Raw genomic sequence first — 24,556 nt, forward strand, 5'->3', positions numbered from 1 at the left:
GGTGTGAGGCTGCCGGGGGAGAGATGACATCCTGTTTTTAACTCGCTCTTCAAAGAAGTTCATTGGAAGTAGTTAGACACATGGAAGTGCTCTATAAATATGTTTGAAAGGTTTATTTCCAGCGCTGGTGACAGCCAGGGGAATGCAAAGAAATTTCAGGGATGTGCAATGTTTGCAGGGGAAATTGCTGCTGATTGGCTTGGGAGTTGCAGGCGGCACAGTGCAGAGCGAAGAGCCTGTTATTTATCCAAAGAGGGAATTATGGCACCTAATGTGACATTGAAATGATGCTGTACTGTAGAAATTAAAGCTGAGAAAAAACCTACACTTCCGGTGCACCACCACCACACTGCAAGGGTTAATGCTCAAATACTTACCTTATTTTTGGCTCTGGCAAGTTTTCTCCATCCAAGCAACCAATCCAATGATGCCACCTAAGGCTCTTCAGATTCCATTGCAAACTTGCCTCCTTACATACAGTGCAAGGGCATGGTCCTGCACTGTCTCTGATAACAGCGAGTGAGAACAGCCCCAGAGTGAAGGGGGTAAGTAATACACCCCTACACTAAATTAGCATCTAACGAAACATACCTTAACGACTAGTAGATAATAACCTCTAGCCATGCCCAGTGGCAGAAGCAGTAAGAAATAGTCCATCTGACTGTAGGCCTCTGCTGCCTATCAAGGATGGGCTCTGTTCGTGGAACATTGTTGAGTGGAGCAGGTGGAAGCATTCCTGTTGAGCTTACTGTGAGCTGGACTGGTGTTTTTCAACCTTTTTTCAGCCAAGACACCCCTTAAAACTGCACAATCTCGAGGCACCCCATTCTAAAATGAAAAAAAAACCTAAACTAATAGTTTTACATTTTGTAGCAACAAGGGTCACCCAACATTACAGGTGATTTATTCTTCCAAACCAAATACATCTTTGTAGACTGGTACTGACTAGTATTCCATTGTTTCTTAGTTTGTCTCTCTCGTTTAACTAATGTGACCCCAATGTTGACAAAGAGGGGCAGGGGAGGGGCAAACAAGGATGATGTGTAGGTACCAGATTTCCGCCTTTCACATGATGATGTCATTGGTTGTTACAACACTGGCAGCTAGAATGTTGTAATGGTGCACAATAAAAACCTTTGGTTTTGTGTAACTAAAAGACAGGCTTGATCCACCCACTGGCTTCTTTACAATTTTTGGGCAATTTTTAGGCATTTTGCCAAGGCACCCCTAAAAAACCTAAAAAATGCTGAGCTGGAGTATCTCATCTGCCTCTGCCACTGGCTAAGGCTAGAGGTTTCCTCTACCACTCCTTTTTTAACCCCTTGGCACCGAGCACACGCAAATATGCAGCCTCTCGGTGGCCAGGCCTGGGCACCAAGCAGCCGCATATTTGCATGCAAATGTGCCAATAGAGCTTTGTCGAGACTGGCACACTCATGGCACAGTTACCGGCAACTAACTGAAAGCTCCCGTTCGCATCTTGTGATTGGGAGCTTTCCAATTATGTGACCACTGGGACAGCCAATCACGGCAGTCACATGAAGATAAGCCCCGCCCCACCTCCTGGTATTCTAAACCCATTAAAGGGCAGACAGGCACCGGCTCTAAGGGGTTAATGTACTTGCTATAAAACCTTTCTCTGCAGCATTATTTATGCTTCATATGCAACTATTTTTTGCAGCACCTTCATTTATACTTCCTATAAAACTTTTAACTGGAGCACTTTCAGTGGTTCTCAACCTCAGCCCTCAAGTATCCCCAACGGGCCATGTTTTCAGGTTTTTCTTTACTTTGCTCAGCTGCTTTAAATCAATGACATGGTATTGATAAGAGCAATTTTATCTAAGGGAAGCTCTCAAAACCTGTTGGGGGGTACTTGAGGACTGAGGTTGAGAACCACTGGTCTAAAGAACCTTTCTCTGAAGCACCTTCACTTAGGTATACTAACTGTAGAACCTGTCTCCACATCACCTTCAACTATATTGTCTAAAGGACCTTTCTCCGCAGCACCTTCACTTATATTTACTATATAACCTTTCTCCATAGCACCATACTTCCTATAGAACCTTTCTCCACAGCACTTTTACTGATACATTGTTATATTTCTCTGCAGCACCTTCATTTATATTTATTATAAAACTTCTTTCTGCAGCACCTTGAACTATACTTTCTATTAGGGTTGTCCCGATACCGATACTAGTATCGGTATTGGGACTGATACCGAGCATTGGCACAAATGCTCCTGATGCCAGATCCGATACCTGAGAGAGATTAATAAAGCGACCCAGCGCAACCATAAGTCAGCGGCTAGGAACAACGGAAGTGATGCTCTGTGTCAATGTCAGTGGTTGGACATCCCAACGCCCATCTTGGTACACCCTACACTTGGCTGCAGCAAGCTAGCATCAGACATCTTATTACACCCGGCCCATATAGTTTGGGCTGGGTGTAACAAGATGGGCGCTGCTGCTTTTAATGCGGTGAGTGCAAGGAGTACCCAGATGGGCATCGCAGAAAGCCTTTCCTCATGGCATGACAGTGAATGACCTGCCCATCAATGCCCATAATTGCCACCTATCAGTGCCCAATGCACATAAGTGCAGCCTATCAGTTCCAGCCACCTGTCAGTGCCATCTATCTGTGCCAGCGCCACCTGTCTGTGCCATCTATGAGTGCCAGCCACCTGTCAGTGCCACCTATCAGTGCCAGCCATCAGTACCATATATCAGTGCCACGTAATCCTATCAGTGCTGCATATCAGTGCCACCTAATCTGTATTGTGCTTTGAAAACTGTCACATAACATTCAAAAAAAGTATTGGTAATTGGTATCGGCGAGTACTTGAAAAAAAGTATCGTAATCGGTATCAGCGAGTACTTGAAAAAAAGTGTCGGTACTTGTACTCGGTCTTAAAAAAGTGGTATCGGGACAACCCTACTTTCTATATAAGCTTTCTCTCTCCACCATCACTTCTATTTACTATGGACATTTCCTCCACAGCACCCTGACTTATGCTTCCTTTAGAACCTTTCTCCCCCCCACAGAGACTTGAGCATCTCCCATCAAGCCGCAGCTTGCAGACAGACCAAGAACCTGTGACCTTTGCCTTCTGAACAAATTGCTGCAGTATCGTGATAATCAAACCGCTTTGAACTTCTAGGGTGAGCTATGGTTGGAGCTCTGTGATCTAGTTGTCATCAGCTCAAAATTACAATAAACATTGGAATAATTTATCTGTTCAGCTTTACATCAGCCCAGGTGGCTGCAGCTTGGTAGGGGTGAACTATCAGGCTTGCAATCATTTTTATCTGCACTCTGGGTGAACTTTTAATGTAACACGTTATATGTAATGTGGTCTGTTATTTTCTCTTTCAGCACAGGCACTTTTTCATTTTGATTCTGTTTATTTCTTCTGTGGTCATAGGCATGTATGGGATTAAAGTGGTGCTGTCACATGTAAAGAAAGCTACGTACAGCTCATTGTTGTAGAACTTCGTCATACTCCTCAATGTTCCTGGATGGAAAAAAAGAGGAAAAAATCATATCTTTTTTTAGGAGAAAAACGCACCCTGTAAATTTTTTTTTTTACTCTAATTTAAGAACAGGAAAGAATAGAATCTTATCGTCCAATATAACTCTTGGGCGAGGTTTTGGCTTTGTAGGCGAAAGCGTCCATTATTGCTCAAATGTATTCCTGTTTTTTTATTTTTGAAAAATCTCAGTGTGACTCGGCCAATCGTCATTCCCATTAATAAGTGGAATCGTGTTAATAAATTAAGTGTGAAATGGTTAAAACTCTACTTAGTTGTCTAGTATCAATCTTGGATGAGGTTTAGGCTGTTTAGGGCTACACTTGGTGGTTGTAAACCCTCAAATATACACAGTGAAGTGAATAGATTATACAAAGAAATGAAACAAATCTCCTACATAAGTTTTACTTGTATATCTCCTGTCTTCCCCATTCTACACTCTTTGCAAAGTGCAGATCATGTTAGAAATCTTTCTTCCTTTTTCAGCAATGGGTGGGGAGTCTGGGCTTTCACTGTGTGTGAGAGCTAATTGGAAGAAAAGCACCCCCCCCCCCTCCACATAGGCAGAGGAATGAAGGACCATGCAGAGTTGTAGTCTGAATAGACCAGCTTCTCCCAATTAAGCACCCTCCCTGACACAAATTTTCAGCTACTGGTATCTCATGTGTCTGAGAACTTGTCAGATGTGACTCTGCTGATAACAGAGGAACAGAGCACCAGAGAGAAATTACATTAGAGTGTTGGAGAGAGATAAGTAAACACTACAGACAGATGTGCCCAGGTCAGATTTCATGAATGGGATTTACAACCACTTTAAGATAAAAAAAAAAACCTTCTGCCTTTAAAGCCACTTTAATTGAGCAAACTGAAGTTAGAAACTTATTGGCTACGATGCACAGCTGCATCAGATTGTGTACTCTCCGGTTTTAATAAATCAACCTCAGTGTGACATGGCCAGTCATTTCCATTAATCAGAGGAATGGTGTTAATGGATTGAGTGGGAATAGGCTAAAACACTCCACAGTTGTCCCACAAAGGGGAAGTGGTCCAGGTCTTGAGTGATCTGACACCCCCCCCCCCCCCAGCACAGTGCTCCAATGCTTCATTGTTGATTGGAACACTGAGCACGGGGCATCTTTCTCTATGAGAGTCAGGCCTCCAGCGTGCTGTATATACAGGGCTGATTGTATAGCAGTGTCGGTGCATCCATTAAGGGCGCACGGGTGCCTCCCCCTCTCTCCAGCCACCCCCTTCTGTGTATAATGGATAGATTCAGAGAATTGCAGGAATCTATCCATGGATGCTGTAGCCACCCCCTATTCAAGTGTCTGGCCCCTTTTCAGAAGCGGGGTGCCTGAATTTCAGCAGCGGGGGTGTATTTTTGAAGCACCTGATTGGAGCCATATGCTCTAATAGGCTTCAAAAAAGGTGAATTGCGCTCGCAGTTCACCCAGGTGTGTTAGAAAAGTGATTGAATATTCGCATTCCTAACACTGAACCGCCTTTCCGCCAATCAGGTGCGCGGGTCTGTTACCTGTCACCTGATTGGCATAAAGGACAGGCGCTACGATTGGACGGCAATCATGAGGAGGGGAGCAGACGCACGGAGGACCCAGGAGCCACTGTCTGACCCGCTGCAAGGTCCCACCGTTCAGGGCCATCACTCGCTGCCTGACCTGCCACTGAGGCAGGGTAAGTGCCGGGCAGAGGGCGAGCGGGCAGGGTCACAGTGGCAACTTTTGATGGGGAACAGTGGCTGCATTTGATGGGGTAGAGTGGCACTATTTGATGGGGCATAGTGGCAGCATTTGATGGGGCACAGTGGCAGCATTTGATGGGGCACAGTGGCAGCATTTGATGTGGCACAGTGGCAACGTTTGATGGACACAGTGGCAGAGTTTGATGGGCACAGAGACTGCGTTTGATGGGGCACAGTGGCAGTGTTTGATAGGGCACAGTGGCAGCATTTGATGGGGCACTGTGGCAGCATTTGATGGCACAATGGCTGCGTTTGGCTGCATTTGATGGCACAGTGGCTGCAATTGATGGGGCACAGTGGCTGCGTTTGATGGGACACAGTGGCTGCTTTTGATGGGGCACAGTGGCTGCATTTGATGGGGCACAGTGGCTGTTTTTTTTGGGCACAGTGGCTGTGTTTGATGGCACAGTGGCTGCAATTGATGGGTACAGTGGCTGCGTTTGATGGGGCACAGTGTCTGCGTTTGATGGGGCACAGTGGCTGCGTTTGATGGGGCACAATGGCTGCATTTGATGGCACAGTGGCTGCAATTGATGGGCACAGTGGCTGTTTTTTTTTGGGCACAGTGGCTGTTTGGCTGCGTTTGATGGCATGGGGGCTGCAATTGATGGGCACAGTGGCTGCGTTTGATGGGGCACAGTGGCTGCGTTTGATGGGCACAGTGGCTGCTTTTGATGGGGCACAGTAGAGTTTTTTCAGAATTTTTTAAAACTTCTCCATTCTATCCAAACGATTTGCTTTAGATGTACTTTATAAAATGATCTCTGTCAAGCAAAAGCTAGTTATGATGTGTTTACACTGGCCAAAACTAAAAAAACAAAAATAAATCTATATTGTGCACATCTTCTTAAAATGCATATACAGTATACAGATATACAATTATGCACTGGAGAACTAAAGGACTATTTGTTTGGTTTAAAAAGCTACATTTTCTTTGTTTAAAAAAAAAATGACATGGGTTTAATCTCTGGTCGTCCATATAACTCATATGTGCGGCAGAAAAAAGGGTGGGGTTTAACACCCACATGCTGCACATATGCACACTCCCGGTCATAGGCATGCACATGGGGTACACCCCTAATAACTCTGTGCAATATCAATTCCCCATACTGCCCGGGCTTTCCCCATGTTGCCCCCCCCCCCCCCAAACTGCTGCTGGCTTCCCTCCTCTCCTTTGGCTGGTGCCGGGATGTTTCAGGATGGATAGTGGGGGAAAGGGCTAGTCAATATGTAATTCCTTTTGTAAATGAACACAGTGAACACACACTCACTCACTGTATTCATTCATAACTGAAGGATAGTAAACTGTGTTTACTATGCTTCTGTTTGTAAATGAACGGGAAGCTACTCAGCACAGAGCACTTCTCATTCATTCCCTGTCCAGTGCAGCTAAGGCTGCAGAGAAAGGAATGTGTGTTTGAGCTTTGGGGTACACACCCTAATGCAATAGGCTACCCACACCTATGCTCCCAGCATTGAGGCTGAGCTGTCAAGGACAGCTCTTTCTCTGTACTAAAGATCGGGAACTGGCTCCTGATCATGTTACCAGTGTGCCAGCCAATCACATTGGTCACATTATTAGGCTGTCCATCACGCCCCATGGGTGTAAAAGCCTAGTTACATGGAAGCTGGGGGAGGCAGGAAGGAGTTAAAGTGGTTGTAAACCCTTACAAACCACTTTGACCTACAGGTAAGCCTAGATTAAGGCTTACCTGTAGGTCCAAGAAATATCTCCTAAACCTATACAGTTTAGGAGATATTTACAAAAGAGACAGGCACCTCTGTCTATGGCGCATGCGCCGTATACAGCGGCACGCAGGCGCACTGAGCAGGCCGCAGATCACTGCGATATGCCGCTCGTGTCGACTCCCGTGCACATGCGTGGGAGTGACATCCTCGCGGCTCCGACGAATCACAGCGCCGGAGCAGCAAAACCCGGAAGTCACTCCGGGATACATGGCAGCGGCGAAGATGAAGACGGAGGACCGCTTCGGGGGCTTCGTTCTCAGGTAAGTTATTCATAATGAGCTAGTATGCTATGCATACTAGCTCATTATGCCTTTGCCTTGCAGGTTGCATTTTTTTTATTTTATTGCCTTTACTTCCTCTTTAAAGAGTTGTTTCAAACTGAATTACCGCATAGATGTGCATACCTCCCAACATTTGTGAGGGACACCTACTAGCAAATGTATGTTGGCATAGGACACACCCCCTGCCACACCCCCTTAAAGGAGAATTAACTAAGAAAAAAAAGTTGAATTAAATCCACAAGGGTTTTTTTTTAACCACTACTATTCCTTTATATTGGCTTTTAAACATTACAAATGCAACAATTTGGAATTTGGATGAAAGGTTTAGCTCTGGGAAACACTTTTTGAAAGATAAAAAGTGCATTTTATATACAACTATATAGATCAGACCAAAATGAGGAGGAATGAGGGACAGAGGGACATTGCTCCAAATTAGGGACAGTCCCTCAAAATCAGGGACAATTGGGAGCTATAGATTTGCAGGAAATATCCAAAGGACATACAAGAATAAACAAGGTCCCCGTATTCGCACAATATCTGTTTAGCATGGGTTTCAGCTTTAAATTATTTTCAACATTATTGTCTGTATGCTTGTTTCAGGTCACCATCTCTCTAGGTAGTGAAGTCAGGATCAGGATGACAATACAGGAGCCTGTACCTTTAAGAAACAATCAACAACGGCATCCCCCCTGTATCCCATGCTTCTCTGTCCTCATAGGTTGACAAGTGTGCACTGCATAAATGGACACCATAAGTCAAACACCTGAATAGGATTACAATTTTTCCAGATGGAGCTAAATGGATTAAAATTAAATATATTTTAAGCCGATACATGTAGTAATAATTATAGTGCTGCTAATTGAAATTGAGGCCGGGAAGCCCGGTTGGCTCTGTGGATACCAGATGTTGTATTTCATAGTATAGCGGGGTAAGAAGAAAAACAAAGCAAAAGTGTTTGGGGAAAAATCCAGAGCTAAAAATAAATGTTTTTACAGCTACCTAAGATTGACACTTTCATAACTTAAAATTAGAGGAAGGAGAGATATATAAAGAGATTTAATAGTAATGTCTGAACTGTGTCGTTTGCTTGGAGAATATTCTTGTGTGCATTTTTAGTTTATAACCTATCCGAATTCATAGAATTTAGTTTGACCATGCCCACGAAGAGCTAAAACAACACCCCAGAGCAGCACAGACCACGCCCACAGTCCACTTGTTATGACTTACTTCCTTGTATGTTCAGCCTACTTCCTAGATTTGGGATTCTCATTCCTTCCTAAAACAGAGTTACATAACCTTTGAGTCCTAGTGGCTTTTTTTTTTTTATAGGTTTACATCAGAAATATTAAATTGGTGAAGCATAATAGATATAGGGCTTGGGTGATTTTCACTGAAAATTCTGCATTAAAATGCTTATTCTGAAAACTTAAATTTGCAAAGGGTTAGGCTTGTCTTGTAATTGGCTTTGGTGGGGGTGGGGGGAGTGGGTGGTTGTGTTGTATTACTACATCCCTTTACCCCAGAAGGCTCCAGCAGGGCTATGAAGAGGAATAAAGTATCTGTAATTCCACGTACACGTGATCGGAATTTCGGCCAGCAAAAGACCGATCAGAGGTTTTCATCGGACAATGTGACCATGTGTATGCTCCATCGGAATTTAGCTGGCCAAATTCCCACCATTTGAGAGCAGGTTCTCAATTTTTCAGACGGAAAAACTTTCTATCGGAAATTCCGATCGTGTGTATGCAATTCCGACACGCAAAAACTCACGCATGCTCAGATTCAACTAGGAGATGGAAGCTATTGGCTACTGGGTATTGAACTTCCTTTTTCTAGTCCCGTCGTATGTGTTGCACGTCACCGCGTTCCAGTCAGTCGGAATTTGGTGTGACCGTGTGTATGCAGGACAGCTTGAGCAAAATGCCGTAGGAATTCCGTCGGGAAAACCATCAGAGCTTTTTCCAACCAAAATTACGATTGTGTGTACGCGGCATTAGATCTGTTGCCTTGTGTTGCCTATTATTCAGCTCCGTTGTTAATGTTTGCTTTCATTGCTATGTGCAGTTTTAATTGAGGTTTAGTGTGAATGCTTAGTCTCTTGGGTCCTTTGAGTCCTCTGTTATAATTATGTCTATTGGAAACAAATTGTGTGCAGGTAGAGTTTACAATTTGGGTAGTTAATAGTACATACCCTTAAATTAATTTCAAAATTTTATGAAGTATTGCTAATCACTCATTGACTAACTCCTGTTGATAAATGACTTTCTCTACATTTTAAAGTGGAACATCAGTAATTTTTTTCATCTTTCCATCTATTAAATCTTCTGCCCTTTTTGTTTTAGCTTTGGATAGTAAAACATTTTTTTCTGCCAGTAAATACGTTGTACAGCCCATTTCCTGTTTCTTGTCTGGAAAAAAGCCTAGGTTTATGACATCATGCACAGATAGGGTTGCCACCTGTCCAGGATTCACCCGGACAGTTCTGGTTTGGAATCCTGTGTCCGGGTTTCAGTCTGCCTGAAACCCGGACACATTATTTAGACTGGGCTGTGGCTCCCCAAGTAGCTTAGATAGTAACACAAAAATCTGTTGCCATTCGGGATCTGCGGCCCGCTCTCTAAGGGTAGGTTTGGCATCACTGGGGGGCATGATGTTAGTAAGAGCAGTTTGGCCACACCCACTGTTTGCCGCAGTGCACTGCATTACCACTCTCCTTGGGGGGCACCCAAAGGTGTCTCAGGTCTTTTATAATCCTATAGTGTATACTACGAAAAAAATGTGCCCTGTGCCGCTAAAGTGTTCGGGTTTGGCTTGAAGAAAAGGTGGCAACCCTATGCACAGATCTCTCTCTCACTCTCATGAGAGTTTGCCAGGAAGGGAGGGGGGATGAGTCACAAGAGGGCCAATGAGAGCTGCAGAGCTGGAGGTGTGTCTGTGTAAATCCAGGAGGTGAACAGACAGCAGCTTCAGCTGCCCACAGTTAAAATGGATGCAGCCAGACTCAGTGGAGGGAGATTTCTGCAGCATACTTGGCAAGTAAAGAATCACAGTATATATAAAATAATATGCAAAGTGGTTGGAGGGAAGCTTCAGAATGGCAAAGATGTTTTTATTACAAATTATATGAGCAGCCTGCAGTTCCTCTTTAAGGAAATATGCATTTTTGGCTCTAAGTTTGTAAAAACATTTCTAGCATGTTTGCAGCCAGCTTATACAGTATATTAGCTCACACTTGCTATATTTGCCCATTTTAACAGTGAACATCTTTTCATTTGCTAAGTATTTTAAACCAATTAGAATGTCTATTAATTTATATCCTTTTCCTTATGCTAGGCCCACACTATTCCTGGTGTTTGCGGCACCTGTTCCCGCACCCGCAACTACCCACAGCCAAAACACGTTGCTCTTTAAAACCGTTTGGGGCTGCCATTCATTCTTAATAGCACCCACCCTCTCCTCAAAACACGTTTGCAGGGGCAGGAACTGCAGAGGCACCATGCATTTTTTCCTGCCGCTGCATTTTAAAAATGGTGCAGGAACCTTCTTCCTGCATAAAACGCAGGCACAGCAGCCCACGCAAATGAATGGACTGCCGTGCCCACCCAAACGTGGCTCGCTAAGTCGCAATAGTGTGAACCGAGCCTTATAAAAACATGGCAGAGCATTACCCAGACAATAGAAACTTGTTCAGTTGCATCTCATGGTGCCCGAATAACTGTACATCAACTGGTTAAAAGCTAAACCATGGAGATATCCATAAGCCGCTAAAAGATTGCTTTTCTAATCAGTGAACAAAAATCAACATTTGACAATTCCCTTGGAAAAAAATGAAAAATCAGGTTACACAAATTATCTGGCAATTGTATGGAATTAAATGTTTCTAATGATGAACATGTAGTAAGCTCTACCAAACTTCTAATTTATGTTGGCTCTGTTAGTAATATGTTTCAGTTAGAGGCAATGCAATATTAGCTCCCCAGCTGAGGGACCCTGAATTTCCTGACCGCTTTTGTTATAGCCACCGCATCGCCGTTCAGCAGGAACATCTGGACTTTGTTTAGTGGAGAGTTGTATCAGTTGGAAGAGCCAGAGCATGTTCTGCGTGTGTTGTTGAAAGATCCCACAGTTAAAATGCATCTATGCGCAAAATCAAAAATGACTTATATGATGTGGTCTGTCACTAGCATTAGAAAATGTTTTTGTATGTTTGGCCTCTTTCACACTGATGTCCCGTTCAGGCCCGCCTGTCAGTTTTTCAGGCGGACCTGAACGGGTGCTCCATAGAGCTCTATGGAGCGTCGGATGTCAGCGGTGACATGTCCGCTGACATCCGACCCGCTCCGATCCGAAAAAGTGTAACGGAGGAAAAAGCTATTTTTCCATCCGTCTGCGGATCGGATCGGATGACGACGGGCACTGCGGTCTGTCGTCATCCGATCTCCCATAGGGGAGAGCGGCGCTGTGACAGGTCCGTCCCTGCGCAGTGTGCAGAGACAGAGCTGTCATCTCCCTGCTCAGCGGGGATCGGCGGAGTGATCCCCGCTGAGCAAACGGATATCCACGGGGCGGATCAGAACTGATCCGCCCCGTGTGAAAGGACCCTTTAAGTCCACCTGTAAAATAGCTGGTTGATCCTGCCAGAAGATTTCTTATTTTCCCACTTCCGATAACAGGCCAAGCTGTCCAGAAAAAAAGTGGCAGTTACAGGGTTGAGACAAGCCATAAAACAATGACAAGGCTTAGAATGGGCAGCTTTCTATCTTATAACCTTAAACATTTTAACCTAAAGAAAAAAAAAACGGCAGCAGTAATTGCTTAAAAAGTGAAAACGGGACCTGTTATCCAGGCACTGCAAGGTAAAAGTACTCACCGCTCACCATATTGCCCCAGAGTAGTCAAGTATTGCAATTGACTCAAATATTTTGAACACTATTATGCCTCGTACACACGATCGGATTTTCCGACAACTAATGTTGGATGTGAGATTGTTGGCAGAAAGTGTGACCGTGTGTATGCTCCATAGAACATTTGTTTTCAGACTTTCCGCCAACAAATGTTGGCTAGCAGGTTCTCAATTTTTCCGCCAACAAATGTTTGTTGTCGGACTTTCCATTCGTGCACACACACGTCCGTCGGACAAAAGTCCACGCATGCTAGGAATTAAGTACGTTTCGGAATCGTTCGGTCTTGTAAAACTAGCGTTCGTAATGGAGATATCACGTACGTCTTGTATGCCACTACGTTCGTACTTGTTGGCCAACATTTGTGTGACCGTGTGTATGCAAGACAAGTTGGAGTCAACACCCTTCGAACAAAAATCCTCTGTTTTGTTGTTGGAAAGTCTGATCGTGTGTACGGGCATAACACCTGACTGATGTGTTTGCTATCACATATTGGAGTCACTACCTATGATAAAATGATCTCATTATCTTGGTGTCTGTGTTAAGATCACCAACCCCCCCAATAAAAAAACAAACAAAGAGCAAGTGGGTTTGTGGGAATGACCTTAAAGAATAATTTTCTTGGCCTGATTAGACTGTTTGCTGCAATTGTATCTCCCCAACCTAACCCTCTTACAACACATACCAGTTACCTTGTTCTCGTTAACCTAACAGCTTCAATACTTTCTTAATCAATGGAAAGGGCAAGGACTGGATCATCATCTTCTAGGAACTTCCAAAACCATTCTACACACTTTTTTGTAGCCTAGTTCAGATTCCCATTGACCTTAGTGGGACTTTTGATTCAGAGATTCAAAATTTCAGCGCTTTGAAGAGTTTTGCAAACTTTTAAAAAGTTTGGCAGAACCACAACTAATCAATCTTTTCAGAACTCATCTCTATGCTTATATTTGATGTCCTCATTTCTACCAACGTGTGTTTGCATTAGCACATTGAGGCTATGCTGGTCATATTCGCTTAATAGAAGGGGTTTCCAACATCATAGCTGAGCCCTTAAGAATAACAACTGATTTTTGATTGGTTTCTACCAGCCAATCAAATACAGAACTGCATCTTAGCCTTATCTGAAATAGCTTTGGATATGGCTGACAGGTTAAACCAGCCATGCTCTATCACATGTCTCTCTGCCTGTGATGGGGCTGAGAGCTAATGAGTTTAATTGAAAACCTCTGTCGAGTTTCTTACCCTGACATTATGCAGAGGCAAGCGGGAGAGATAATTACAGCTTCAGTTTCCTTGCCCCAAGGTAGGGACACATAATACCATCCTGAATAATACAAACTGTGGTTGAGCAATCCCTCAAAAAGACCCAATTTTCCTCCATCCTACAATAACAGAGTCGTTATTGTGTACAGAGTGACACTTTCCAGATACCCCGCTACACTGTGTGAACAAAACACTGAGTTGCTTTTTTTAAAATGTAGAGTTATTTATACTTATCTTTAAATTGAAACTTCAGGCAAAATTGAAACTCCATTAATAAGCATGAAATGTGCAATGCATTTGTTTTAATGCTAGCGGTGGCAGTTTTCAGCACAAGAGCAAAGTCCTACCCTAGGGTTCTCTTCATACTGTAACCCTTTCCTTAACCCTAATTTTAACCTTCACACTAACCCTTCCCATAACCCAAATACTGCCCCTCGCACTTACTCTACTTACTCTACCCTAATCCTTTTCCTCCCTCTAGCTTCACCCTTATGCTAGCCCTTTATCTGTACAATTTCATTTGGATGGGAAAGGTCATCCAACCATTCGATGGTGACTTTGTGGGCTCGACTAATTTTGAATGAACTCTCCTTGATTGCCAGGTGAATGTCTCCAATTTAGAGGAACAAATTACCTTTCTTACTAAAGAACGTTCTACTTCTGGATTAACTTTGACAAGTGCATGCGTATAAGACTAGTTATGGTTTTTCTCAGTGGAAGCCAGTTCAAAGATTAGAAATGTGTTTCTTCCTATTAGATTTGGCAAAAATATGTCCTTTGATTTTTTCACTCGCTCTGGTTACAACCGATTGTCAAATCAAATAGATAATCAAATGATTTTTCTGAAAAATGCAATAATTCTACAGCTTAAACCTCCTTGTAAACCCTAATGCTAACCCTCCCTGTAGCCCTACCATTGACCTTCAACCTAACACTCCCTGCAACCCTAATACCAACACTCCCTGCAACCCTAATACCAACACTCCCTGCAACCCTAATAGTGACACTTCCTGCAACCCTAATACTAACACATCCTGCACCCCTAATGCTAACACTGCCCGTAACCCTAATGCTAACACTTCCCGTAACCCTAATACTAACACTCCCTGTAACCCTAATAGTAACACATCCTGCAACCATAATACTAACACTCCCTGTAACCCTAATAGTACCACATTCTGCAACCCTAATACTAACACTCCCTGTAACCCTAATAGTAACACATCCTGCAACCATCATACTAACACTCCCTGTAACCCTAATAGTAACACTCCCTGCAACCCTAACACTAACATTCCCTGTAACCCTAAATCTAACCCTCAGAATAACTCTCCCTGTATCCCAAACACTAATCCTCACACTAAGCCTTTCAGTAACCCTAGAATTTATCCACGGTCTAAGCCTAACTCCAACTCTCACAATAGCACTTCCCGTTCAACGTGCTAATCCATTGGAAAACCTTTCACCACATCAATCACTGACTTAGAATGAGCATGCAGCCAACAAGACAGAGTAAAGGTAGAGCTTGCAATGTGTAAAATTGTTTAGAGCGGCAGTAAAGATTCTTTAAAAAAAGTTTTACCCTGAAAGGTAATCTCATAACGCGCTAGCATGCATTGCATATTGGCACATTATGAAATACTTACTTTAAAACAAAGCCCTCAAGCGGCGTGCTGTCTACTCTGACAGGGCTTCCATCTTCACCCGATCTTCCTTCCGGGTTTATGGACCGTCTGATTGGCCGAGCCACGATGACATCACTTCTGTACATGCGCGCAGGAGCCATGGTTTAGGCACAGAGCTCTGAAGGTATGACATAGGTATGCTGTTCCTGATTGTCACTAGCTGCTACTTGCATGTTCTTTAGGACATATTCATTTTAAGTACAGGTAAGTCTTATTATAAACTTACCCGAAGGTAAAACTAGACAGAACGAGTTTTACTACCACTTTTAGTTAGTAAATCAGAACTAAATCGCATGAAAATATTAAAACTTACATTTTCTGAAAGATGAGTTCGATTTTATTTAAAACCCAGCAGGGGATTCTGGGATTTGTAGTTCCACAGCAGCTGGAGGGCCCCAAGATGCTCCTATCTGCCTTAGCGCAATAAACACAGCACGCATTTAATTGATGGTGACTGGAGCCTGCTTACTATAGAAAGCCTACGTATTGTCTCGTATCATACAGCTTTTGCAAACAAACGTTGGAAATCTCGGTTGTGTAATGGGCTGACGGCAGACGTTATGCTGCAATATTTATTTCTGCAAGTTATTGATGACCTGTTTTCTTGAGTGAGCCAAAATCAAGGCTAAATTTGACTCTGTGAGCTTATCATGGGGGAGTTGGACAAAAAAAATGTTCTTAACGCTTGTCATGCCGTACAATTTGAACAACTGGAAATGTCAACACCAGCCAAACAACCAGCTACACAATTGGAACACCTAAGATAGGGACTGTCCGCCAAAAACATCAAACCTACAGTGTATGTAAACCAAGTCACCAGCATTTCATATAGGCTTTATCATGTTATTGGTCTTTTTAAAGCTCCACAAATGAGATTTTTTGCATACTTACATTGGGCCAGCTTGGGTCGATGTAACTATGCATATGTGATAACCAGAAGGCAGTTGGAGATACTGTAAATCACTGTAGAAGTCCGCGCTACATACGGTGATAGCTATGATCTTCCATGTTGTTGTTTTTGACCGCCTTCCCCTCTGCACACTGACCACAGGGGGCTGCTTACTTGGCACCTCCAATGTCATAGAATGTCTTATTTTTTTTAGAATGAATAAAAGGCAATCGCTGATTGGGCAAGGTGGAGATTGGGAAATTGCTACCCTTCTTCTCCACCTCGTCCAATCAGAGAATGTGCTGCATTTATCGAAAAAATACAAGGTGTTCTATACCGTGGTAAACTTTAAGATATGCTTTAAGGATCAGGGCTGTTTTGGGAGGTAAGAGCACATTATCTTTACTAGGTATCCTGGGAGCATGCATCTGGAATACGACAGAGATAGCCATTGTCCTCTTTATCCAGGGACTGAGTTTGGGAACACCACAGGCTGAAAATGTTATCCTCCAGGAAACACTTTTCCTTCAAGAGGACGTAAACTCTGGTGGGTTTTACTTCCCCTTTATTTCCCTGCAAAGGTAAAGCATAATGGGCTACTATGCATCACATAGTAGCCCATTATGTGTCACTTACCTGACACCGAAGCCCGTGCTGTCGCCATTGTCCCCACGAGCAGGGACCGTCTATGTTCACCCCTCTTCCTTCCGGGGCCATGAACTCTGGCTCTGTGACTGTCCAGAGTCGCGTGACCACTTGCACATGAGCGCGGGAGCAGCCAGTCACGGCATGACCCCTGTTAGAAATGGCACAATGTGCAATGTGCACAATGTGCAATGTGCACAATGTGCATGCGCCATAGTCTTTGGCGCTCATCTTTTTAGTAAATATCACCTAAACCGTGGAGGTTTAGGAGATATTTCAAGCATCTACAGGTAAGCCTTAATATAGGCTTACCTGTAGGTAAAAGTGGTTGTACATGGTGTTCAACCACTTTCATACACCTTAAATCATCCTGGCTGTTACCCAACCTACAGAGCTGAAGACAAGGTCTATAAGATGAGCACCCCGGAGCCCACCCAGGTGTGTTGCAACAGCAAATGGATATTCGCTGTTGCAACACTGATCATCCTCCCGGCCAATCAGGAAGCAGGTTTGAAACCGTTTTCCGTTTGGCCTAGACCCTGTGCATGTACCAAGATGGGCATTGTGCAGAATGGCCATCGTGCTTTAGCAAAACTCAGTGACCTGATTATAGTGAAAGCAAGGAGCACTGTGGCTGATAAACACTCCATCAGCTTTACAGAATGTTTTGCTAATGAGTTAAAGCTAGCCATACATGTTAAAATGGTTGTATATCCACAAAAAAAAAAAAGAGTGGCCGGAGCCGCAAAGACGTCACTCCCACGCATGTGCACGGAGTCCTCTTTCCGGCAAGGAGCTCTGATTTTCCGGCAGTATCCACTGGACCTTCAGAGAGCATGCACCGCTGACGTCAGCAGCTGCATGCAAGGTGAATATCTCCTAAACTGTACAGGTTTAGGAGAAATTCATTTTATCTACAGGTAAGCCTATAGGCTTACCTGTTGGAAAAAATGTGAAAGCGGGGTATACAACTGCTTTAAAGCAGAAGTGTGGTAAATAAAAAACAAACATACATACCTATATAGCTGCAGCATCGGTCCAATGCTTCTGCTGTCACCAACCTTCTCTAAGCCTGAGACTGTTGTCGGTCTTCGCTGAGCAAAGAGAGTTGGCTGTCACAAATCCACACAAGCACAAAAACCTCCTGTGCTTGGTAGAGGACCCACACAATGTAAGTTGGCTATATATCCGTCTTGGCATGTATAGATGCACTTCGTCTTGCTGCCCTCTTAAGAGGTTGTCTGGAACAACTGAAACCATAGACCAAAGAAGGGGCTCTGAGGAAAAGGCTAGTCCTCAAAAGGCATTAGCCTATGGGATCTTTTGGATCTATCTACCGGATCTTCACCTTTTCCTACCACATAATATGATGCGATGTGGATTGAATGACATTGTACTATGTGATGTGCTTGATACATTTGTCATCTTGTGAGTATAATACTTACCACTTTTTATATTAATAAAACAATGGTTTTAGGATAATGCACTAGGTCTGTGCATCCTCTGTCTTTTTATAGTAAGAATTGACTGTAAGTCATCGGCTCTCTGTTCTGCCCCTCCAGTGCACACTGGAGCACTGTGCCAGGGAGGGTATGGGAGCCGCTGGCTCAGAGGCTCTCAGTGGTGCCGTAAGAGGCTGAGCCAGCTACCAGTCAGGTATCATAAAATTCCATAAATATATCCCATAGCTTGTAGATGCTATAACATTCGCGTAAACCAAACAATATACACTTATTGGGATTATTATTATTTATTTATTTTTTACCAAAAACATGTAGCAGAATACATATTGGCCTATATTTATGAAGACGTTTTTTTTTTATTTATTATTAAAATGACATACATTTTATTTGGGTATAGTGTCGCATAACTACACACTAGTTAATTAAAGTAACGCAGTGCCGTATCACAAAAAAATTGCCTGGTCATGAAGGGGGTACACTTGTATGGGAGAACCTGGATAAAACTGGAGCAAGTTTGGATAAAATCAGGTTCATGTTTTTTTTTTTTTTTTTTTTTTGTTTTACTACTAGATGGAATTATATTTTATGCTTGGTTTGCTGTTATGCTTTATAGAGAACAATTTCTTTCCATCAGTGTATCCTAATATAAAAAAAACAACATATGAAGACAAAGAAGCATTCACGTTTTTTGATTTCTGTATTTGTAACATTTGAGGGAATCAAGCGCCCGTGTTTTTATTTTTTAGGAGATATATCATTTTTAATTCAGAACTGCTCATAGGTCATCGTCTGGGATGATTGCGCCTAGTGAATGGCATTTGGAAATCTTCATAAGTCTTCTTGTTGTTTTAGCGTGGCTGGCTTTAGTCAGGAGTGTCACTGTAATCTCTGCGATTGGCGATGTTCTGATTACACTCATAAGAGGTTGTTGTTTCAGGTCAGTGATGTAATGGATCAGGTCATGTGCGATTCCTTTGGTGATGTCATTGATTGGGTATCTGTCAAGTAATTTTGCAACTTAGGTCATCATGAAAAAGAGAAAAAAGTTGGGGATAGAATGAAGTTAAAGGGTAATGTTTGGAGAAATCATAGATGTATTCTGGCCAAAGAGGACATACACTTCTTAAAGGAAACCTGTTTTGGGAGAAGCGTATATGCTGCCATTTCTGAACTATTTCTGCAAGTGATAGTTGTTTGAAGAATCGTATAAAGGAAAATTTGTTTCAAATATTAGTATTGCTTTAGAAGCATACAGCCAACACATTTCAAGTGATTAAAGCTCCCTTTTCCTCAGGGCTCATGATGATAAATCAGATGTTTATCATGGAACTCTTTGAGGGACCATATCTGAATGCTTGGGGTGGATCGGATGGCTGGTGTCACTCCCATGATGCAAGGTTTGATAGATGCCATTGTGCTCCCCCCATTTACCACTTCATTAATAAAAAGTTTCCAAACTTTCTAAAGAAAAGGCCAGTTTACTGTCCTTCAGACTTTAAGGGGGCGAATTGTGCCCAGTGGGAGTAAACAATGCCCGATCTGGTGTTGTTGGGAGGAATAGTGGCCCATTTGTGTTGTCAGTGGAAGGAATTATGCCCCATCATTGGCTTTAGTCGAAGGAATAGTGCCCCATTCGTGTTGTCAGTGGAAGAAATTATGCCCCATCATTGGCTTCAATTTAAGGAATAGTGCCCTATTGTTGGTGTCAGTGGCAGGAATTATGCCCCATTGTTGGTGTCATTGGCAGGAATAAAGCGCTTAATGGAACTCTTTGCGGCTTTCAGCATGAGTAGGAAAGCCTGTCCCCTGTCAGCATACTAAAGAGTAGAACCATTGGAAACATGCCCCTGCTTCGCAAAACAGAAAAGCTCCCTGCTGCTAGTAAACAATAAGGGTTCTAGTGGAGTGTTGTGGTCTAGCCAGGTATCATCCCAATAGTAGCGTGGTCCAAAAGCAAAGTATAATGGGACTTTAATTATACCATCAAATATCTAAGTCCAGAAAATATAAAATATAACAAATTTTTATTAATGATCCGTTAAAAGACATCATAAAAGCTTGTGCTGCAATAGTTCATTACACTATTGATGTATGTCCTTGAGATAGAGGGTCTACACGTTTCATCGTCAAACCGCTTTCCCAGGACCCGTAAGGATCAATCCAATCAAAGTTGTGAATAACATTCAAAAAAATCTAGTATTAAAGAAGAAGAGGAGAAAAACATTCAGTATTATTCTGTAGATACAGTATATTCAGACATCAACATTCACAATTATTTAATTACACCCCCATATGCGATACCTAAATAATTACATCAATGAACCATATATACGAGAAAAACAAAACAAAGCTCTTACCCCAGGAAAGCTAGGGAAAGGACATCAAAGAAAAATGAATAGAGGTATCTTCCTGTACTGTAAACTTCTAGAAGTGTTATGGTCCTCTGCAGAGAGACCTCTGCTTCCACACAGAGAGTGAATGTCCTTCTCAACAGCATGCTGGTATGGGATTGGCTTTTCTACTCAGAATGTGAATGTTAATGCACCTGGAATGTTTTTAGCGGATTTAAACTTTATGGTAATGGCTGTTACCAGTCTTATATTTCTCCATAAGTAAGTCGCTTAGGCCAGCAGGCATTGGAAGATCATGAGGCTCACTTACAGAGAACACTGAGACTGGAGGTAATAACAGCTAATATTTGTTGCATTAGGACCAACTTACCAGTGATTTTTTGACAGAAATTACCAGGCTTCCAGTAGTAGATGTAGAGGGTGTGGAGCAGCAAAGCTTAACCATTTGGGTACATTGTTACGTAACCAAGTAATTGTCAGTCAAACTATGACAGCTGTGAAAACTGATGAATGGCCTGGTAATAAAGGGATTTTACAGGCTAGTACCTGGGTGGTGAAGGAGAGGAACTGTTTGGACAGATTTTGTAAGTGTAACTAGCTCCAGCTAGATTGATAGAGTTAGGTGTAATTCTCCAGTAAGAACATTTATTTTACTCTTCTACATACATAATAGAAGGACATTTGTGGAGCAAAGAGGGACACAATAGGTTCTGTGTCCTAAAATGGGACAGTCGGGGTCTCTGTAAATTCAGTCAAGAGGATACACAGTAGATCTGTAAACCTTCAAGGATTCCTGGAAAGTCTACCATGATTGTGGAAGGATTGGTTTTGATTGCAGTTGATTGGGATAAACGTGAGGACAGTGTTGGTGATTTGATTTGATTAGCATGTTGCACTGATGAGTCCCAGGGCTCCGGTTACAGCAGCCTAGAGACTACGTCCTTTTGTTTTGGCTTCGGGAGCTGTTCTGGCGTTTAGTGGAGCATTTTGTGCAGGTGCATCCTCCCCATCTGCAGTGAGCTCCCATTGAAGTTTGAGCTTTACAAGTCTCCTGTGTGCAAGCCTGACCTCATGTGTTAACTCTAAAGGCATCAAAGCACAGACTCTTCAAAGAAAAGTTCTTCTATATTGTACTAACCAGATTCCATCACGAAAAAAGTGCATAGGGCAATAGTCTTTAGAGACATATAGGACAAAAAGGAAATTTGAACTGTTATATTACCACTGCCTAGCTCCTGGTGAATCCAGGTTATAGCTATTCTTTATATATGGCTGCTTTGTGGCCCTCAGACTAGGCATCAAAATGGAGAGGCCAACATGTGTTGCTGAACACTCCCTGACACTCAGAACCTAAGGAACATATTATGCTAAATTCTCACTTTGTATCATGCCAAGATCTTTGTGCTGATGCTACAGCCCCAATTCTCCATCCATTAGGCAGACCCTTCAACCCTGGAGAAGACCAAAGCTTGGGACTGGCAAGGGCAATATAAACACTTGTGTGTACAATGGCGCCTTTTTTTTTTTTTTTTTACTAAGCCTGCAATATTTTCTTCATTCGGTCATATGCTATCTCTTGACACATGTCTGAACTCCTCCTGACCTTTGTGTGCTGCCTTACACTTCCACCCTACCCAACATCAGTGCATGTAAATGGCCAGGACTCTACAAGTACAATTCTTCACTATGGCAAATATAAAAACTAGCTTGGGAGCCCTTTTACTGGTCATGTGCTTCTCAATGTAGCCAGTCAGGTTACAGACTGAAAGGGTGTTACTTTCCTTGGGCTTGGGGCCCTTGCATGTGATCCAGGAGGAGGATGGGAGCTTTAAAGTGTTACTAAATCCAGGACCCTGTATTCACTATATCTGGTCTCCCACAGTACTCACGACATGGAAAATATAAACTGCTAAATACCTTTTCTCTTTAGCAGTATATATCAGTCTTATGGCTTCTATGAGTGTCTGGTTGAAGCTTGTAGGAGGAGTTTTCATTCTGTACCCCCCCCCCCGATAAAAAACAACTCTCCAGCAATATACACCAAACTGAGCATGTGCAGAGTGTCTCCAAAGCTCTGTTTTATCAGCACATGGATTGGGGACAGTAAAAGGGGAAGATCCGAAAAGACAGGATCAAACAGCCTTTTCACACAATGTGGAGGTTTAACCCCTTAGGTTCCACAGTGCATATAGCAAGCATGCTTTACTGCATATACAGACTGATTTTACTGTTGTGGGCTTAGTAACACTTTAAGCGTAGGAGCCTGAGTGGAAGTGACGGCGCATGGCCACTAAAGTGACAGCGACTATAAGAAGTTTGAAACTTTTCTGAATGTTACAAATTATTTTTCAGCAAATGTGAGCCATGCTATTTAATCAGTGGAGGTAGATGGTAGAGAGTGCTGCCATCTTTTCTTGGGGAAAAGAACAGCCTTAGTATTTTTAAAAGAAACTATAGTTTTATAGTCTTGGTTTAAGTTTTGAGTGGGTTCTACGCAACATACAATTGTATGTGAGAGTTAACTGTTTTAAATAGTTTTTCTTTTCTTGCATGTGTATAACTATACATGTACAAGGAATCAGTCTGTTTGCACATTACATATACACTCCCTGTTTCTTGCTTAGTATTACAGCACAATGCAACTCTGTGGGTTAAGTCTGACTTGATTAAAACAGTAGACCCTCTGTAAGGCTAAAAAGCTTACCTCTGTAGCCAATGAAGACAAATTCTGGCCAGACCATGAGCATTCAAATATTACAAAAAAATCTTAACAGGTAGTAAATAGTTAACAGCAATTTAAAATAAGTCCTCACTGACCTCTGTACCTGCAGGCACTGTGGTGTTATTAAAACAGGTGTGTATTATCCCACGCTTAGGGCTGGGGAAAAAATCGATTTGAATCTTGAATCAAGTTGAGAGGTCAAATCGATTCAAATTTTCAGCAAATCAATTTTTTAGATATTTTTTTTTTTCACCAGGACCGGCGCTGACACCGGAGCTGCGGGCAGGAGTTTTTAGGCGAGGCCGCTGCTTCAGCCTAGTCCACGAGGCCGGACACCGCAGATTAGGCCGAAGCCGCAGCCTCGCCTAAAAACTCCTGCCTGCAGCTCCCCAGGAATGGCGCTGACACCGCGCCAGACCTGAGGAGCTGCGGGCAGGAGTTTTTAGGTGAGGCCGCGGCTTCGGCCTAGCCCGCGAGGCCAGACGCCGCGGCCTCACCTAAATACTCCTGCCTGCAGCTCCTCAGGACCGGCGCGGTGTCCATCAAAAAAAAAATACTTGCTTTGAATCATGAATCGAGTTTTTTTTTTTTTTTTTTTTTTTTTAAATCACAGATTTCTTTTTTTTTTTTTGAGAAAACCGCCCAGCTCTACCCACGCTCCCTATCCTTATGTGTCCCTCACTTCTAACTTGTGTCTGATGGCTGCAACCAAATAATTGTGTTCCCACAACCGCAACCGAAATAAAATCAAAAATGTTGGCTGCGCCTATCCGTGTGCAATCCAATTAATGTTTTTAAACCAAAACCTTACTTTCAAACCACAAAACTGCTTTCATTATTCAGTGACAAATTTTCTCGTTTACAATAAAATAAAATAGAACAAATGTGAAAGCTCCAGATGAATATAGTTCAATTAGTAGCGCTTTTCTTCTTTCAAATATTTTTCCCTTTGAATGTGCTTCTCATATTCCGCAGTTTTTCACCTTCACCCTTGTGGATTTCAGTTAATACAATGTGCAGTGACTCCGACCACCTTTCACCATTGCGCTCACCTCCGGCTTAGACCATTTCCAGGTCTAAAATTGCCTCCCCCTGCTGGGGTTAATTCCAGGCTCCTCAGCTGTTCTATCTTTCTACTCTCCTCTCTCTTCACTGAGCTAGCTTTGTCTGGACTTCCTTTCCTACATGACCCCTCAGTATAAAAGATACACTCCCATTGTGTAGTATATAAAAATTTCACATTTATTGCATAATCACCACTTAAATTAAAACTTGAGACTGGGCTTTAAAAGATCATTCGACAGGGCAGCAGCTC

The 24,556-nt window shown here is 42.8% G+C and overlaps 1 protein-coding gene across 2 annotated transcripts in view; it reads left to right on the forward strand.

Annotated features, from left to right (window-relative positions):
* Nucleotides 1-24,556, forward strand: part of TGFB2 (transforming growth factor beta 2) — a 203,536-nt gene that overhangs the window by 127,242 nt on the left and 51,738 nt on the right. The window lies entirely within an intron of this gene.

The sequence above is a fragment of the Lithobates pipiens genome, unplaced genomic scaffold (assembly GCF_037356315.1).
Source record: "Lithobates pipiens isolate NorthernLeopardFrog02 unplaced genomic scaffold, aLitPip1_a1.2 Scaffold_18, whole genome shotgun sequence".
Taxonomy (NCBI): Eukaryota; Metazoa; Chordata; class Amphibia; order Anura; family Ranidae; genus Lithobates; species Lithobates pipiens.